General features: G+C 48.4%; 1 protein-coding gene across 1 annotated transcript in view; it reads left to right on the top strand.

The window, feature by feature from the left end:
• Positions 1-19892, top strand: part of LRRC1 (leucine rich repeat containing 1) — a 234210-nt gene that overhangs the window by 55486 nt on the left and 158832 nt on the right. The gene's annotated exons all lie outside the window — the stretch shown is intronic.

The following is a 19892-nucleotide window of genomic DNA, read 5'->3' as shown; positions in this document are numbered from 1 at the left end:
GGAAGCCCAAAAGAGCAGGAAGAAATTGCTGGGTTAAACTTAATAAATCATATTTAAAATGGAAAATGTTTTTTCTGGTGTTCTGAATTAGTAAGAACATTTTTGTTCTGGAACATATTTTGTATGCAATTAGTTAAAAGATCAGGATGCTCCGGACTTGATGGTATCACTTTTGGAGTACATGCTACAGTGAAAATGTTGCATAAGTAAACTGCTGTCATAATGGACTCATTTTACAGTCTGTATATAATAGTTAATCTGGGTTTTACATGACTAGTGAATTCCCAATTTGTGACTGGTTGAGCCTTATGAAAAGCATGAATTTGGCACTAAAAAGGCACTTCCCATCAAAAACACCAAAGTGCCAGAAAAGATTGACTGAAAACAGATGCACAATCAAACTAGTATAGTACACATATAACAGTGGTCTCAAACTCGCGGCCCAGGGGCCACATGCGGCCCACCAGGTACTATTTTGAGGCCCTCGGTATGTTTATCATAATCACAAAAGTAAAATAAAACAGTTTCTTGATCATATGTCTTTTTAGCTATAAATTACAATATTATTATTAAGACTTAGCTAAAAGGAAAGATTGACCTCTTGCAAAATTGTCATTTCTTTAGTAAGACATTAACTATTTTTTTTGAGGTCCTCCAAGTACCTACAAATTCAAAATGTGGCTTTGCAAAGGGTTTGAGTTTGAGACCACTGACATATAGGATACTGTAGCCGGGCCGGGCCAGTCCCCAGGTAGGTGGGAAGTCCTGGCACGGACTACAGGTAGATTTTTGTAGCGATTTTCTAGGGACTGCACTCAGGTTTATTAAAGTTTCAAAAAAAAGAAAACATGTCGGAACAGGTAATTAGTTCTTCACATTCTCCAAGGCACCACATGTGCTCAAGTCCAAGCAACCTGCCTTGAGCTCCCAGGTCAAACTAAACAATGCTGGTTAACATGAAAAGGTTTAATTCAAAACAGTAATCTCAGAATGTATCCTTAGTTACTTGGTGCAGCCAGGCACAGCCTGTGCTGGCTTTCAGATTCCTCATACAATTGATTCAGTCCAAGAGGAAAACAAAATCATTAACTTCCCTTTGCCAGTTTGCTCAGAAGTAGGGCAAAACGTTTGTTCAGGGAATATCTTCACTTAATTAGATGGAGCTGCCCTTTTGCCCTGCTCCTATCCTTGCTGTAGTTCAAGGTCTTAATGTACCCGGACTGGATTTCTCCTAGGATTGGAAGGACCTCTCATATCTCACTCCCTCCTATATCCATGTCCTCTCCAGATTCACTCTCATCGGGAAGGCTGCTCATTTCCCATTCATTAGTCCTGTAGCCACGGTTGTTTCTCCACCCATTAACTTCAGGCTGTTCCTCCCATCCCACTCTTTGCCTGCCTGCCAGCTCCTTCAGGACTTTCTCTTTCTGAGGGAAAACCCCTGGGTCTCCCTCCCAAGATTTGCTAGGCAGAGCACTGTACCTCCCAGAGATTACACTTCCTCCTTTGTTGGGTTTAATTCCTGCAAACGTCCGGGGTTGGGGAACTGGAATTCTGGGGTCTCGGCGTGTGGCTAAGCTCTCTTGATTAGAGCCAGCTGAGCTCCCCTGATTACTCTGCCTCTTTCCTATTTGAGGCAGTCTGTCCTGCACACCACGAGTGCTGACTCCACCCCCCTCCTGGGTTGGTTTTCTGTTTCTGGGTTTGAGGAAAGGATTGATAGGGGAGATAATTAGCTTTCAGTGCCCTCCCCACCTGGCTGTTGGGCTGTGCTACACCCTGCCTCTGCACCTTCCCTCCTGGCTGAGCCAGCTGTCTCTGCTCCAGGCCAGGTTTTCCAGAACCCATTGATGCATGCTGGGGAGGTTTAGACATTTGTTTCACTGGGACAGGGGCTTCCCTGTCACAATACATATAGATCAGTGGTCTCAAACTCAAACCCTTTGCAGGGCCACATTTTGGATTTGTAAGTACTTGGAGGGCCTTAGAAAAAATAGTTAATGTCTTATTAAAGAAATGAGGTAAAACTCTTTATAGTTCATAAATCTACTAAGTTGCGCTAGCGTTTTTAGCGCACACAGGAAATTACCATGCGCTACACAGCGTGTTACGCTTCTAGAACTAACGCCAGCTCAATGCTGGCGTTAAGGTGTAGTGCGCGCTATTCTGCACGTTAAAGCCCTAACGCGGCTTAGTAAAAGGAGCTCTAAGTCTTAATAATAATATTGTAATTTATAGCTAAAGAGACATTTGATCAATAAACTCTTTTATTTTTCTTTTGTGATTATGATAAACATACCAAGGGCCTCAAAATAGTATCTGGTGGGCCACAAGTTTGAGATCACTGATATAGATAAATCAGATGTGGAAGAAATCCAAGTGACAGTTTGGCCTGGGTCCTTAAACTGTACGACTAATGCTGGCCTGTACTGAATGGCCAGTGCAGCTGCCCTGAGGAAAATCACTGCTATAGCCAGGGTCTGGATCTAGGAGAGCTGCCTCCACTGCTGCTATTGCTGGGCTCTCTGGCCTTGTCCTGTCCTTGGATTGGCGGGACAGCTGAGGAGAAGGAAGATGGGGAGAGTGGCTGAAGCATGGGAAGAAAGGGAAAGTGAGCCATAGGAAGAGGAGGGTAAAAGGATAACAATGTGAGAATTGTATGCCACAGACATTGCATGGAGGCGTGGTTTATATCTATGGTCTGTCCTACTTCCTTCTGCTAAAATGTTGGTGGTAGAAATTTTGCTGCAACAATGACAAAACTCCTACTTCTCGTCCAACTCTTAACCCTTTCAGGACCATAAGGATCGTAGGCCAATTTTTGTGGTTTTGACGACATTTTTATGGTAAAAAGGGCTTGCAGATGCCAAAAAATTGATTTTTTTTTGTGAAATATCATTATTTTTATTTAAAAAAATCACACTTCTGGCTTATGGACAGTGTGGCAAGTGAATCTTCTCGTCAATCTGGCAACGACGCTAATGAATGAATGTCGGAACCAGTTTGTTTACATAAAGGCAGTATCGTATGGAATCCGTACATATCAAATTTAGAACTGTAGACTATCCCAATCAAAATTGATAGGATTTTAAAGTTATGGGACAAATATGTCCCTTGGTCCTGAAAGGGTTAAGAGGAATGGCAACATGGAATTCCATTTCTCTTTCCGTTGTTTTAGTGAAGGCAATGGCGTGGAATTCTGTTGCTCCTATTACTCTTTTCTCAGGCCCTTCTTTGCGTACCTCCAAATTCTGTCCCAGAGAGCTCAGGACGGGTTACAGTTTCAATAAACAGTGGGGAACCTTTCTACAATACATAGGAGTAGATCAATACAGGCATGACAATCAGACGGCATACAATAACCCCCCCCCCCCAAGCACACACACATATACACTTTTACAAAACCATGAAAACGTTATTTTTATTTATTTATTCAATTTTCTATGCCATTCTCCCAGGAGAGCTCAGAACGGTTTACATGAATTTATTCAGGTACTCAAGCATTTTTCCCTGTCTGTCCTGGCTGGCTCACCATCTATCTAATGTACTTGGAGCAATGGGGGGATTAAGTGACTTGCCCAGAACTTCAAGGTGCTGAGGTTGTAGCTTTAACCACTGTGTGACACTCTTTCCCTTTAGTGTAGGCCGGTGTGCTGAATGCACTGTTTCTGACACTCATAGGAACTCTGAGTGTCGGGAGCAGCGTGGAGCATTTAGTGTGCCAGCCTGTGCTAAAAAATGCTTTTGCGGTTTTCTAAAGGGGGGGGGGAGTAAATGATCATGAGGAATGCACGTATAATGAGTCAGTTCACATTTAGGTCTTTAGTCCACATATAGCAGGGGTCTCAAAGTCCCTCCTTGAGGGCCGCAATCCAGTCTGGTTTTCAGGATTTCCCCGATGAATATGCATTGAAAGCAGTGCATGCACATAGATCTCATGCATATTCATTGGGGAAATCCTGAACACCCGACTGGATTGCGGCCCTCAAGGAGGGACTTTGAGACCCCTGACATATAGCGTACCAGGTCTGTGGCTGGGTCATTGGAAGAGGAACATTTTTACTGCTTTCCTGAAGACCATTAGGTTATCCAGAGACCTGATATGCATGAGCAGCAAGTTCCATAGCTTGGGGAGGAAGTGGGTATAGGAGCACTTGCGTGCTGTTTCCAGTAGAAGGGATCATCAGGGGGGTATGCTGAACCATTTCTCATTTTCTGAGTGAAGGGAATGGCTAAGCGTGTATACGATGCCTAAGGTTGTGCGTGTACATTGGCACGCATAGCTGATGTACGCACACAGCTTGAGTAATTGGCTTAATTGGCGCGCAGCACCTCATCATTAACGTTAATTAAAAGTTACTTTCACAACTTGGAAAGTGCAGTTCTATAAAAAGTTTTCCCCAGTTGTAGTGTGTGAATTTGGAAAGGGTGTGTGTCTAGGGGGGCGGATTGTGGGCGTTCCCAAAAACTAGGCGCATTGTTATAGAATATGCCTGATCCACACACAACTTAGGCACAAGCATTTAGGCCTGGTTTTAGCTGGCCTTAATGGGTGTGCCTAACTAACTAAACAGGCGCTAAGTACCTGAATAAATTCATGTAAACCGTTCTGAGCTCCCCTTGGGAGAACAGTATAGAAAATTGAATAAATAATAAATAAAATAAATAAGTGCAATTCTTGTAGAATCATGCTAAGCGTCATTCTAGTTAGCGCCAATTTTTTTAGGCGACATACATAGAATGTGGCCCTTAATGTGTGACATTTATGGTGGCTACACATTCACACTCATCCATGTAAGGACAGACAGATGGACACACTCTGCTGTTATTTACAGTAAATCTCAAGTGGCATTTGATATTTAGATGTTATACAGTGGGATTCAAACTGCTGGCACCGTATGTTTTGCCACATATTAAACAAAGGGAGCATCTTATATGCCAGCTTTACTGTTTTGTATGTATTTATTTACCATCTTTGGTCCCTCTGATCTATACAAAGCAGTGATTTACATCCTGCAAATTACAGTATATGTTGTTAAGGAAAGCATGAGTTCTCTGTCTATGTCAAATTTTATGTGACAACATAGTGTCTTGCAGCACACTAGCTGAGAATCTGTGCCCTGTATTCACATCATCTCCATCTTTACAAGCTCGCTCTTGCTCTCTGCCTCTGTTAAGCTCTCTTCTCATGCAGCTTATTATGTGATGTCACTGTTGCTTTCAGTGTGTGAGTGGTGATTGACTCAGGCACTGAGAGGAACAGGGATATTAAAAAAAAACAAAACAAAACAAACATGCTGCAGGCGAAATCCTAATTTCTGCACCCCGCTCCAAAAAAAAAATCTTTGATTTAGTGGCCTCCTGACAACCCCCTGCCCCCAGAATTAAAACTAAAAATCCCTGGTAGTATAGTGGAATCTCCTTCCCTCGACTTCAAAAAGAATTTCCTGGCATCTAGTGTCTCTTCTTCCCCTGGGATGCAATGGGAGGAGTTGATCTACATATGAGTGATGTTTTTTTCCCCTTTATTTGGCAGACTGACCCTGCCTGGTGCATTCCAGGATGCACTGTGTGATATCAGACACCACCATGTTTCAAGATGGCAGCATCAGTGGCAAGAGCAAATGGGCATCACGCCTGCCTCTGTTAAGGTACAACTTGGGGGGGGGGGGTATCCTAGATTCCATGAATTTTAAACCAGAGGAAGGAGGGTTGTGAGGTGTGCCACTAGACTTCCAGGGATTTTTAATAGGAAAGTATTATAACGTTCCTAAGAATATAAGAATTGCCATATTGGTGCAGACTGAAGGTCCATCAAGTCCAGTATCCTGGTTCATGGTATACTGTTTAAGTTCAGAATTAGATTGTAAGCTCTTTTAATCAGGGACTGTCTCCTTCGTGACTGTCTACAGCACTACGTACATCTGGTAGCACTCTAGAAATAATAGTAGTAGTAGTTTCCAACAGTGGCCAACCCAGGTCCCCAAACTGTTCTGCCCCCGACAGCCTTGCACTAGATTAAAATGTGTTTAAATTATTCCCTCTCTCCATGGGACTTTATGCTGCAGTCAGTGTGAACAAGGCATTATGTGTAATGTAGTTTTATATACTGCAGCCACCCCTGCTTACTGTACAAGCTGTGTTTCTAGTGGTCTTTCTCTTAGGACCCCCTCCTTCTGCCCCTCTTCTAAGCTTGGATCTTTTGTCATATTGCAGTCACTTTTGCAACCTTTGCTCTGATGGGTCTGCAAAGGTGTGACCTCAGCTCTGTCACTATTGGTTTTTCCTCTTCCCTTCCCCCACCCTTTTGGGTTCTCCCTGAGATTCTTTTGTCTCCACTCCAGTCACATTTCTGGCTCATCCTAAGCATGTGGCTCTAATTCCAGCAAAAAGCAACAGTATTTTCGTATTAAGCTACCCAGCTACATGCAAGAACAACTCCACATTTCAATCCTGAAACTTAGAGCTCTTTTCTGCCTAACCTTTACCTCATCTCTGCCCTTCCTTCTCTTCTTCTCTCAACTGCAACATCTAAGAAATTTACCAATTGTGAGTGAGTACATCTACCTTATTTACTCAAAATATATTGCAGAAAATTATAAGGCCTTGTCTGTGTGTGCATTGGGTTTGCTAAGATTTAACTATCTGCATAATTTAGCCAGGAGCGGAAGCTAAATGACGGCAGAACACAAGTAACTAGATCAGGGGTCCCCGATGTCCCTCCTTGAGGGCCGAATCCAGTCAGGTTTTCAGGATTTCCCCAATGAATATGCATGAGATCTATGTGCATGCACTGCTTTCAGTGCATATTCATTGGGGAAATCCTGAAAACCTGACTGGATTTGACCCTCAAGGAGGGACTTTGGGGACCCCTGACCTAGATTGATCCCATTTAGTAAAACAGATTTTATGCTGCTTATCCTAGGACAGGGGTAGGCAATTCCAGTCCTCGAGAGCCGGAGCCAGGTCAGGTTTTCAGGATATCCACAATAAATATGCATGAGATAGATTTGCAACTCAAGGAGGCAGTGCATGCAAATCCATCTCATACATATTCATGGTGGAGATCCTGAAAACCTGACCTGGCTCCAGCTCTCAAGGACCGGAATTGCCTACCCCTGTCCTAGGAATAAGCAGTGTATTTCCCCAAGTCATCTCAATAATGGCCTATGAACTTTTCTTTTAGGAAGTTATCCTAACCTTTTTTAAACCCTTAAGCTAACTAATTTCACTACATTCTTTGCCAACGAATTCCAGAGTTTAATTACACGTTGTATGAAGAAATATTTTCTCTGATTTGTTTTAAATTACTACTTAGTAAGAACATAAGATTTGCCACTGCTGGGTCAGACCAGTGGTCCATCATGCCCAGCAGTCCGCTCATGTGGCGGTCCTTAGGTCAAAGACCAGCGCCCTAACTGGTCCCATGTTCCCTAATTGTCATTCTCATTCAAGATACTCACGTTTGTCTTTCATGGAAATGCATTCCTTTATGAAGAATTCTAGTGCTTATGGACAGATGGACAGATTCATTGATCCCTTTTATATAATGATTTCCTACATTCCACGTGTTGGAAAATATGAAAGAACAGTCTAAAAATGATCTGTTCAACAGATGTACTCAATAAAGGCTCATCAAAGTTATTTTTTGGACCTTAGTATCTGTCTTAACAATTTCTTGTCCAAAAATTCCTTGGCTTGATCATCTACAAATATTCAAGCATACTGTAACTTTTCAAAATAAATCGTAATGTAACTTGGCATAAAAACAGTAGATGCTTCAGTGCATTTTGTAGTATAGTGAAAGCTATCATGTGACAGAGAACATATCCAAAATGAATGAGTCAGAGCTGTTCCATCTATTAGGCGAGACTAGGACGTCGCCCAGGACAGCAGCTTCGGGGAGGGGGGGAGCAAAGAGCAGCTGCAGTCAAACAATAGATGCCGACAGCCACACATGCTCAAAGAATCATCGGCATGTAATTTCACCTTCAGGGAGAATGGGCAGTTTTCAAACAGGAGAAACAGGATATGAACAAACAAGTTCAGCAACTAGGGAGGAAAGAAGGATGTCACTGGAGCTTTAGTCTGGTTTAATGTCTTTGATATTGTCCTTATTATCTGTTTGTGTAATTATTGTATATCTCTAGCTCTACTACTACTCCTTATTGTTTTTATAGCGCTGTTTGATGTATGCAGTGCTGTACGTTAAAACATTCAAGAGACAATTCCTGCTCAGTAGAGCTTAAGTTTCAAGTTTTAAGTTTTAATAGATTCTTTGATTTGGGGGGGGGGGGGGTGGGTCACGTGATGCAGCCTACCTGATAGGACGCGTGCTGGTGGAGCTCCCTCAGATCCCCCGCTAAATCGGCGATTATATCCTGCTTTCCTCCCCACCAAGCGGCTGCCCTGCCGAGTAAAAGTGAGTCTTGCGTTCCGCTGCGGCGTTTTAATCGGGTCCCACTGCTTGGAATGCCTGTGAAACAGGCTCGGGCAGCTAAAGAAAGGCCGGCCCTGACCCCGACCAAGATGGCGACGGAGACCGCCACTTTCACGGTCCCCGCAGGGGACTGGGTGCAGGAGATCACGCGGTCGGTGTCGGCTGCGCTGGCGGACCGTCTTAATAAGCTACAATCGGGAATGGAGGAGATGCATGAAAAATTTGATTCTCATGCGCGCCGGATTGCCGACATGGAGTAGCGGATTTCTGGGCAGGAAGATGTCTGTAGTGGCCTGGATGCCCGAGTGATCACGCTGCAAAAGGAAACAGAGGCCCTGAAAGTACAGCTGGACGAGCAGGAGAACAGGAGCCATCGGAACAATCTTAGGCTGGTGGGGCTTCCAGAGGCGGTCGCGGATGCGGAGTTGTATCACATTTTCTCCAACTGGCTGCCAGAACAGCTACAGCTGCAAGAGTCTGGTATGGCCTTCGCTTGTGAGCGTGCCCACCGGATTGGGTCCATGCAGCAAGCGGAGAACAGGAGACCACGCACCGCCATTGCCCGCTATGTCAACTGGCGTGAGAAGGAGTCCATTCTACGGGCATATCGCAGGGCAGGACCTCTGGAATACAAGGGAGTGAAGATTCTTCTCTTCAATGATTACTCTGTCAGAGTGGCGGCGCAGCGCAAGTTGATGTCACCTTTCTGCTCGGTGCTGCATTCCAAAGGCATCCAGTTCGCTCTCGCTTTTCCTGCTAAGCTGCGAGTTTGGAGGGATGGCAAATCATTCACCTTGCAAGACGCAGATGAGGCCCGCCGCTTTGTGGACAAACTTTGAGGCTGCTGGTTTTCTCCAGGCACAACTGGTCACGTGGACCGGGCTAACTATTGCAGGACCTGTGGCATTCCCTACTGACGAATCTTGCGCAGGGAAGACTCCAGAGTGTACTCCTGACAGGACACTGGGATTCCCGGACTGGAGTCTTTGTGCTCTCTTCCAGGGCCCAGTAAGGACCTTTCTGATTCTGCAGGACTCTTGTGACTCAGTTTTGTCTTTCTATGTCCATCCGTTTGGTGGGGCACAGTGTTATCGTTGCTGAGTTCTTTTTTCTCTTTTTGGATGTGGAGGGGAGGTGGGGGGGGGCTCCCTGGCGAGCGGGGTGGGAGGTGTGTCTTTGGGTGGTGCGGGGCTGGGGAAGGGAGCTACCGCTGAGGAAGGTCTTGGGTTGGGGGGGGGGGGGGGTGTGGGGGGCTTTTGGGGTTGTATGGCTGGGTGTGCATGGGTAGGGTGGTTGTTTGTTTGTATGGATGTGGATGTATGGTATGACTGGTCCTAGATGGGGGAGTGGCACCTATCTTTTCTCTACCCAGGGACTTAGCTGGGAGGTCCCGCTGGGGTGGTTGAACTTCTATAATGGTCAATTCTCTGAGTGTTGGCCTTTTGATACTGGCTGATTTAAAGGTGGTTACTCTTAACGTTGCTGGCCTTCGGTCACCTATAAAGAGATCGAGAGCACTGGCCTCCTTACGGAAAATGAGTGCCGATGTAGCATATCTCCAGGAGACTCACATGTCACAATTGGAACATTCTAAATTACGTAGAAGCTGGGTGGGTGAGGTATACTCCTCCTCCTTTGGGGGTAGGCGGCGAGGGGTGGCGATCCTTCTTAGCAAACAGTTACCTTTTCAGTTTCACAAGCTGGTTCAAGACCGCGAGGGGAGATTTGTTATGGTATTGGGGGAGCTTTGGGGTAAGAAGCTGATGATCTGCAATATCTATGCTCCGAACGTATACACTCACAGCTTCTTCTCTACTCTCCTCTTTAAACTGTCAGAATATACCGAATACCATCTTATCTTGGGCGGGGACTTTAATATCACTGCTGATCCGAGCTTCGACTGTAAACCACCCCGAGTGTCGCCTCGTGATCAGGCCGCAAGAGAGGTTAACTTCCTATTTAGCCACTTAGACATCGTGGATATATGGCGCACCTTACACCCTTCTGATAGGGACTTCACTTTCTTTTCGCACGTTCATAACACATACGCGCGCCTAGATTATCTTCTCCTAGATCGCCGGCTGTTTCCCGTGGCAATTCGAGCAGACATCTTGGAGAGCACCGTTTCTGATCACACTCCAGTGGTGGTGACCCTCTCTTTTTCATCTGGGATTCGGGGAAAGTCCTGGAAGCTGTCTCCTCAATTGTATACGGATAAGGCATTCCGGGAATATCTTAGAGCGCGGTGGGTGGACTATCAAATGACTAATCAGAATGATGATGTGAGCCCCAGTACGTACTGGTATGCGGTGATGAGAGGGCACGTTATAGCATACACGGCTCATAAGAGGAAAGAGCGGGATGGGAAGATATTGCAACTTACGAGTGACATGCGTATTCTCAGGCAGCGCCATATTCAGTCGATGTCTGACTCTGACAAACGAGAACTTCAGTCTCTGAAGGAACAGATAGAGGGGCTGCTTAATGATCGTATGCGGACTTCTTTGTACTTTCACAGATATCAATTGTATCGCTGGGGGAGCAAAGCGGGGAAACTTTTAGCTAATTTGGTGCGACCACCAAAAAAAAGGCAAGTTATTACATCCATTAAGGATGCCCGGGGTACTGAATACACTACAGCTCAGCAGATAGAAGAACAATCTGTCTCTTTCTACTCGAAGCTGTACGAAGCTCGTCCTTTGGACCGAGAGGCCTTGCTGTCCTTTTTCTCTGATCTTCAGATTCCGGGGCTTGAGGACTCGGAGCTCCAAGCCTTAAACGCTCCACTTACAAGGGAGGAAATTTTGCGGGGTATCCGCTCCCTTACCTTGGCGAAGGCGCCGGGCCCTGATGGTTTAGGCCCGGAATATTATAGGATTCTTCAGGATTTGGTGGCTGAGCCTTTGTGCGCCCTGTATAATGGAGTGTCAGCGGGCGAGACCGAGTTTCCCGATAACCTTGCCCATGTGGTTTTACTGCCGAAACCGGGCAAGGACCATGGATTGGTGAGTTCGTATCGGCCCATCTCGCTCTTAGACCAGGACATAAAGCTGTTGACGGCTACCCTAGTGCGCAGGCTGAATTCTGTTTTACCAGACCTTATTCACCATGATCAGGTGGGTTTTGTTCCCGGCCGATATGCTTCCATGAATTTGATGAAAGTGCTGGGAGCCATTCGGATCCATGCGGGATGCGGGGGCCACTCAGCTATCGCGGGATTGGACATGGAAAAGGCGTTTGACAGCATCTCCTGGGAATATCTTTTCTGGACTTTGGAGCGATACGGATTTCAAGGCTCCTTTCTGGCTTGGGTGAAGGCGTTGTATGTGGACCCGCAGGCACGCTTATTAATCAATGGCAGTTTGACGGCCCGTTTTGGCCTTCAACGAGGCACTCGACAGAGCTGTCCCCTGTCGCCTTTACTATTTTTGTTGGCCATGGAACCATTAGCCATCAAAATTAGAGGGTGTAATCATTTCCGGGGGGTGAGAGTAGGGGGCCACGAGTGCAAAATCAGCTTGTTTGCGGATGATATCCTTTTGTATTTAGATCAGGCTTCCATTCATCTGGATCCAGCTCTTGCGGTGGTGAGAGCCTTTGGGTTGCTTTCTGGCCTTCAGGTGAACTGCTCTAAGTCGGAACTTTTACTGCTGTCTGGGGGCCCGCCGGAGCCATGGCACGCGCTCTTGGCTATTCCGCCCACGACGGTGCCTATGAGGTATCTGGGCGTCTTCTTAAGCACACAGCCTTCCGTCCTCTATGCGGAAAATGTTCTGCGTCCGCTGGAGGAGATTAACAAGCTATGTCAGCGTTGGAAGGATTTGCCGTTGGGCCTGATGGGCCGGATAGCGCTAGTCAAAATGGTCATGCTTCCGAAACTGTTATACCCTTTACAGACCATCCCGATCTGGTTGCGTCGCAAAGAGGAACTTAAGTTCAAATCGATTATCTCTAAGTTTATCTGGCGCTCCAAGGCTCCGCGAATTAGTATGGCGAAATTGATGTTGGATAAGTCTGATGATGGGCTGAATGTCCCCGACATTCGTCTCTACAATGTGGCCGCGCTTCTGCGCTGGATACATGAGGGATACTCGGGATGCGAACGATATTCTCCGCAGGGATGGGTGGAGGGTTGGACTCATCCTTTTTAATTCATGAACATGCTCCACTCCCAATCCGATCCCTCTCACTGGTACAGAGTTCAGATGCAATTCATGTGGCCTTTACGGCAGGCCTGGCGATGGTGGAGGCACCGACAGGGGCTTAGCCCCGCGGTGTCTCCCTTTCTTCGTTTCTTGGGAAATTCCAACTTTCAACTGGGCTGGGGAAATTCTGCATTTCGGGGTTGGGCGTCTCGGGGCTGTACGGTCATGGCGCAGCTGCTTGAGTTGGATTCCCGGACTTTTCCCTCTTTCTCCCAGGTTCAGCGAACATGGGACCTCCCCAATCATTTTCTGTTTTCCTACTTTCAGGTCCGCCATTATTGGGAGGCAGAAAGGAACCGATGCCCCGGAGCATGGTCGCTCGGGAGGCTAGACACTCAATTTCTCTCCACCCTCTATGAATAAGCTTTCACATTGATATAAAATATTGAAGATATCGAGTCCCACTGACGCTATATCCAGAGTAAGAGAGGTTTGGCAGGGTGATCTGGGTGTATATATTGAGGAGCATCAGTTTCAGGAGTGTTTTGCCACCCTTTTTGCATTCACTAAATCTGTCGAATACCAGGACACTCAATTTAAGATCCTGCACCGATATTACTTAACTCGACAGCGGGGAGCCAGCTTGGGACTCTGGGAAGATGCCTCTTGTGTTAAATGCAAATGCCAGTCAGGTACGTACCTCCACTCTTTTCTGGAATGCTCTAAACTTACCCTCTGGAGGGAGATGCTGGCTGTGTTGGAGGCTATCCTTCAACGGTCGGTGGAATGGGACTATGGGGTTTTACTTCTAGGGTTGCAGGAGCCGCTTTTTGAACAGGGTTTGTCTGTCCCCCAGCGGCGCTTTATGTATTCCTAGTGATTAAGAAAGCAATTCTCTCCAGTTGGATTTCTGAGGCCCCCCCCTCCCATTGCACTATGGCATGCCAAATTGCGGGACATGGCCACTTTTGAACGCCACTGGTATGCGGGATCTTCCAACTGTGATAAAAGATATTATCCCAGGACAAGCAGGCAGCATATTCTTTACGCATGGGTGACGTCACCGACGGAGCCCACGGTACGGACGTTTTTACTAGAAAGTTCTAGTTGGCCGCACCGCGCGTGCGCGAGTGCCTTCCCGCCCGACGGAGGAGAGCGTGGTCCCCAGTTTCTTTGTTTCCGCGGAGCGAAGAAGACGTGCGTTTTTCAACTCCGATTGAAATCCTCTTTTTGCCTTCCCGCTCGCGTTCTTTTTTCGTTTTATTTACCTTCGGGTTCTTTTTTCTTTCATTTCCAAAAAAAAAAAAAAAAATATTTTCTTTTTGTTTAGTTTTTTGTCCTTGCCCCGGCGGGGCCTGTTGTCACGATCCAGGCCTCGGGGTTTGATTTTGCGGAGGCCGTGTTTCCATTCATGCCCCCGCAGCCCGGTTTTAAGAAGTGCCAGCGGTGTGCACGCCCGATCTCCCTCACTGACCCACACAATTGGTGTTTACAGTGTTTGGGACCGGAGCATCGGGCGGACTCCTGCACCCGCTGTGCCACTCTTAAAAAACGCACTTTGAAGAATCGCCAAATTCAGCAAAGTCTGCTGTTCGGCACCGGCCCGACTATGGACTCGACTTCTTCAACTGCGGCACCATCGAAGTCGGCACCGACCACCTCGACACCGCCTGACATTACATCGGCGCCACCGGCGCCAGGTAAGCCGGCTAAGAAGCCTTCCACCCTTGAGCGCCCTCCCACCTCGGTGGCGACACCGGCTCTTTCGGCTCCACGCCGAACTAAAAAGCGCTCCGCTCCGATATCGGTGAGTGCCTCGTCATCGGCCTCCTCATCGCCGGAGCGTAGAGCGGCACCCATGGAACCAAAGCAGAAAAAAGTGGTTCCGGTGCCACCCCTGGATGACCGCATTGCGGCCATCCTCCAGGATAAGTTGCAGGAACAACTCCAACAGCAACTTAAACAGCTCTTGCCCTCTATCCTGGCACCGCTGCTCTCGGTACCAGACCGGCCCGAGCCCCACACCGTCCAACCGGTATCCACGCCATCGGTACCTATGGACCCCTCCATGCCCATTCTCTCGGCACCGCATATCCATGCCCATGCCGAGGCCGTCGCTCTGACGACATCCGATCCTCCTCGGGACCGAGCGGAACACCGGTCTTCCCGCGAACCTGACCGGCACCGTTCTTCCCGGGACCGAGACAGACACAGGTCTTCATCCCCCGGTACCGTCTCGGTACGCTCAGGCAAGTCTCGGTCTAAAGCTCATCATACCGAGCCTTCCACTCCAGTCTCTCGGCACGCACCCGATGTCAGAGACCCGGACCTCTGGGAAGAATCTCCCCTCGGTACCGAGGAGGATGCATCGTCGTCGGACGAAGAGCCCTCGGCCCCCGATACCACATCTAAACCTGAGCAATCTTCTTTTTCAAAATTCCTCAGGGAGTTATCGGGGGCCTTATCTTTGCCTCTGGAATCTGACTCCAAGAAATCACAAGCTTTCCTGGAGGCATTAGATTTCGATCAACCTCCTAAGGAGTTCCTGAAGTTACCCGTGCATGACATCCTACGGGAAACTTTTTATAAAAATTGGGAAAATCCATTAACTGTCCCTGGGGCACCCCGTAAACTGGATAGCCTTTACAGGGTTATTCCAATCCCGGGATTTGATAAACCCCAGCTGCCCCATGAATCTCTCCTGGTTGAGTCCACTTTAAAAAAGACTCAAGGCTCCAGTGTATATGCCTCTACCCCTCCTGGCAGGGAGGGCAAAACTATGGACAAGTTTGGCAAGCGGCTCTACCAGAATGCCATGCTTGCCAACAGGGCAAACAATTACTCTTTCCACTTTTCATTCTACCTGAAACATCTGGTAATGCAACTCTCCGCCATGCAAAAGTACATGCCGGAGCACAAGGTTCCACTATTCCAGCAGCACATCTCCAGCCTGCTTCAACTTAGAAAATTTATGGTGTGCTCCATCTATGACTCCTTTGAGCTCACCTCTCGTGCATCTGCCATCGCTGTGGCCATGCGCCGCCTGGCCTGGCTCAGGGTCTCTGATCTGGATGTCAACCATCAGGACCGACTAGCCAACGCCCCATGTATGGGAGACGAATTGTTCGGAGAGTCTCTGGATACCACCACACAAAAACTCTCCGCCCATGAGACCAGATGGGATTCTCTCATTAAACCAAAGAAGAAGGCCCCTCCTGCTCGGCCTTACAAACCACAGTCTTCATACCAACGCAGGTTCTCCGCTAGGCCGCTTAACCCACCTTCACAGCAACCTAGGCGGGCTCGCCAACAACACAACCAGGCTCGTGCACAGTCTAATCAACCTGCCAAGCCTCTTCCTCCTGCCAAACCTTCTCAGCCCTTTTGACTCCTCTCTCCAGGGCTTAGCCAGTCTTCCACCCTCATTGCCTCTCCCTCAACCAATCGGAGGCAGGCTCCGCATTTTTCTCAGCCGTTGGGAGGTCATCACATCAGACCAGTGGGTCCTCAACATCATCCGCCACGGCTACTCTCTCAACTTCCAGACTCTTCCACCAGACAATCCTCCCGTAGAGTCTGCTTCTCTTTCAACTCAAACCCCCCTCCTCCTGAGGGAGGTCCAATCCCTCCTTCTCCTCAATGCCATCGAAGAAGTACCTCTGGAACAAAGGGGCCGGGGATTCTACTCCCGTTACTTTCTGGTTCCAAAAAAGACAGGAGACCTACGTCCCATTCTCGATCTCAGGGACCTCAACAAATGTCTTGTCAAGGAGAAGTTCAGAATGCTCTCCCTTGCCACGCTTTACCCTCATCTCTCTCAGAACGACTGGCTATGTTCCCTGGACCTCAAAGAGGCCTACACTCACATACCAATCAATCCAGCTTCACGTCGCTACCTAAGATTCCAGGTGCACCATCGCCATTATCAGTACAAAGTGCTACCTTTTGGCCTCGCTTCATCACCCAGGGTGTTCACCAAATGCCTCATTGTGGCGGCGGCCTTCCTCAGGTCTCACAACCTCCAGGTGTTTCCATACTTGGACGATTGGTTGGTGAAAGCACCTACGTCTCCACTTGTGCTACAAGCCACTCATCATACCATCTCTCTCCTCCACCTCCTGGGGTTCGAGATCAACTACCCCAAGTCGCATCTGCTTCCCACGCAGCGCCTTCAGTTCATTGGAGCAGTTCTCGACACCACACTAATGAGGGCGTTTCTCCCCTCCGACCGTCAGCGAACTCTGCTACACCTGTGTCGTCAGGTGCTCCTTCATCACTCCATTTCTGCCAGACAAATGATGGTCCTCCTGGGCCACATGGCCTCGACGGTACATGTGCTTCCCCTGGCACGACTCCACCTCAGAACACCTCAATGGACTCTGGCCAACCAGTGGTCACAGACCTCGAACCTTCTTTCTCATCCCATCTCTGTGACATCGTCTCTTCAGCAATCTCTACAATGGTGGTTGAACTCCTCAAATCTTTCCAGGGGCCTTCTTTTTCATCTGCCCCCGCATTCCATGACCATCACCACGGATGCCTCCCCTTATGCATGGGGAGCTCACCTGGGAGACCTACGCACCCAAGGTCTTTGGACCCCGCAGGAGCGTCTTCATCACATCAATTTTCTGGAACTACGAGCCATGTTCTATGCTCTCAAGGCCTTCCAGCACCTTCTTTGCCCTCAGGTTCTGCTCCTGTGCACGGACAACCAAGTTGCCATGTACTACATCAACAAACAGGGCGGCACCGGATCTCGCCTCCTTTGTCAGGAGGCTCTTCGCATTTGGACCTGGGCCACGGCCCGCAATCTCTTCCTCAAGGCTGTCTACATCCAGGGCGAACAGAATTCCCTGGCCGACAATCTCAGCCGCATCCTTCAACCTCACGAGTGGACTTTGGATCCTCCCACGCTCCACTCCATCTTTGCTCGCTGGGGCACTCCGCAGGTGGACCTATTCGCAGCTCCTCACAACCATCAGCTGCCCCAGTTCTGCTCCAGACTCTTCTCTCCTCATCGTCTGGCCCCGGATGCATTCCTTCTCGACTGGACGGATCGGTTCCTCTATGCCTTTCCTCCTCTACCTCTGATGTTGCGGACTTTATCCAAGCTCCGCAGGGACGGAGCCACCATGATCCTCATAGCTCCCCGGTGGCCTCGTCAACACTGGTTCTCCCTCCTGCTTCAGCTCAGCTCCAGGGATCCCATTCCTCTACCTGTGTTTCCTACTCTTCTTACACAGCAACATCAGTCTCTACTACATCCCAATCTGTCTTCGCTCCACCTGACAGCTTGGTTTCTCTCGGGCTGACCTCTTCAGGAAATCTGTCTCAGCCTGTCCGTCTCATTTTGGACGCCTCCAGGAAACCGGCCACCCTCCAATGTTACCATCAGAAGTGGACCAGGTTCTCCTCTTGGTGCCTCCGTCATCATCACAATCCCACCTCTTTAGCGGTGGAAACTGTTCTGGACTACTTGCTCTCCCTGTCCAACGCAGGCCTCAAGTCTACCTCTATCAGAGTCCATCTCAGTGCCATCACGGCATTTCATGAACCTGTCTTAGGAAAACCTCTCACGGCTCACCCTCTGGTTTCCCGATTCATGAGGGGCCTCTTCAACGTCAAACCACCTCTGAAGCCTCCTCCGGTCGTCTGGGACCTGAATGTGGTTTTATCTGCCCTCATGAAACCTCCCTTTGAGCCGCTTGCCACAACTTCGCTCAAATTTCTGACATGGAAGGTTCTTTTCCTCATTGCCATCACCTCTGCCAGGAGGGTTAGTGAGCTTCATGCACTGGTTGCCTATCCACCGTTCACTATTTTTCACCATGACAAGGTGGTTCTGCGCACCCATCCAAAGTTCCTTCCAAAGGTGGTCTCAGCTTTTCACCTCAACCAGTCCATTGTGTTGCCTGTTTTCTTCCCGAAACCTCATTCACATCCCGGAGAACAGGCATTGCACAGCCTTGACTGCAAGCATGCCCTGGCTTACTATCTTGATCGTACAAGGGCTCACCGCTTGTCCCCTCAGCTCTTCCTGACCTTCGACCCGAATCGTTTGGGTCGACCGGTCTCTAAACGGACGCTATCCAACTGGCTTGCAGCTTGCATCGCGTTCTGTTACGCTCGGGCCGGTCTGTCACTAGACGGTGCTGTCACGGCCCACAGGGTAAGAGCTATGGCCGCTTCTGTTGCTTTCCTCCGTTCCACACCCATTGAGGAAATCTGCAAGGCGGCCACCTGGTCCTCAGTTCACACATTCACTACTCACTACTGTCTGGATGCTTTCTCCAGACGGGATGGGCACTTCGGCCAATCTGTACTTCAGAATTTATTTTCCTAATGGCCAACCATCCCTCCTCCCTCTTTGTTAGCTTGGAGGTCAACCATGCGTAAAGAATATGCTGCCTGCTTGTCCTGGGATAAAGCACAGTTACTTACCGTAACAGGTGTTATCCAGGGACAGCAGGCAGATATTCTTACATCCCACCCTCCTCCCCGGGTTGGCTTCTTAGCTGGCTTATACTAACTGGGGACCACGCTCTCCTCCGTCGGGCGGGAAGGCACTCGCGCACGCGCGGTGCGGCCAACTAGAACTTTCTAGTAAAAAGGTCCGTACCGTGGGCTCCGTCGGTGACGTCACCCATGCGTAAAGAATATCTGCCTGCTGTCCCTGGATAACACCTGTTACGGTAAGTAACTGTGCTTTATGTGGCATTGTGGGACAGCTTGTTGCGCTCGATCTCTGCTCCGGAGCCAGTACCCGGTGACAACTAATTTTGAGCTTCTGGCCCCGAGGTGTAGACCCCCTTTTGGGGGTTCTCGGGAGTCCTCTGCCTACCTGGGTGACCTTTTCTCTATTTCTCCTTCTATTTTCCGTCTGTAGGCCTATTTCTTTTTCTATACTCATTGACAGCTCTTCTATCTATTACTGGGGGTGAGGGGGGCGGTTTGCTTGTTTGTATGTGTGTGGGGGGGGGGGTTAGTGTGAAAGGGAGATGTGCCTGTTGTGGTCATGTGTGTGCTTGGTGTGCATGGGCTTTGAGTCGGGCTTGAGGAATGTCTATTTAGATATTTTGGGGGGTAAGTAACAAAAGGTGAAGTTGGCACTGCCTTATGGCGGGGAATTTCCTTGTATTTTTGTTCACGGATCCCTCTCGACACCCTGATGTCTCTGGTTTGGTTTGCTTTTACCAGCTGTTTTTATATCCCTTATGTTATTTGCATGCAGATTATGGTATTGTTGCCGCCTGAATGTATGTGCTGCTTCACTGCTAATAAACATATATTTTTAAAAAAAAAAAGAT

The sequence above is a fragment of the Geotrypetes seraphini genome, chromosome 3 (genome assembly GCF_902459505.1).
Source record: "Geotrypetes seraphini chromosome 3, aGeoSer1.1, whole genome shotgun sequence".
Taxonomy (NCBI): Eukaryota; Metazoa; Chordata; class Amphibia; order Gymnophiona; family Dermophiidae; genus Geotrypetes; species Geotrypetes seraphini.
This window is presented reverse-complemented; position numbering and strand designations above follow the sequence as displayed.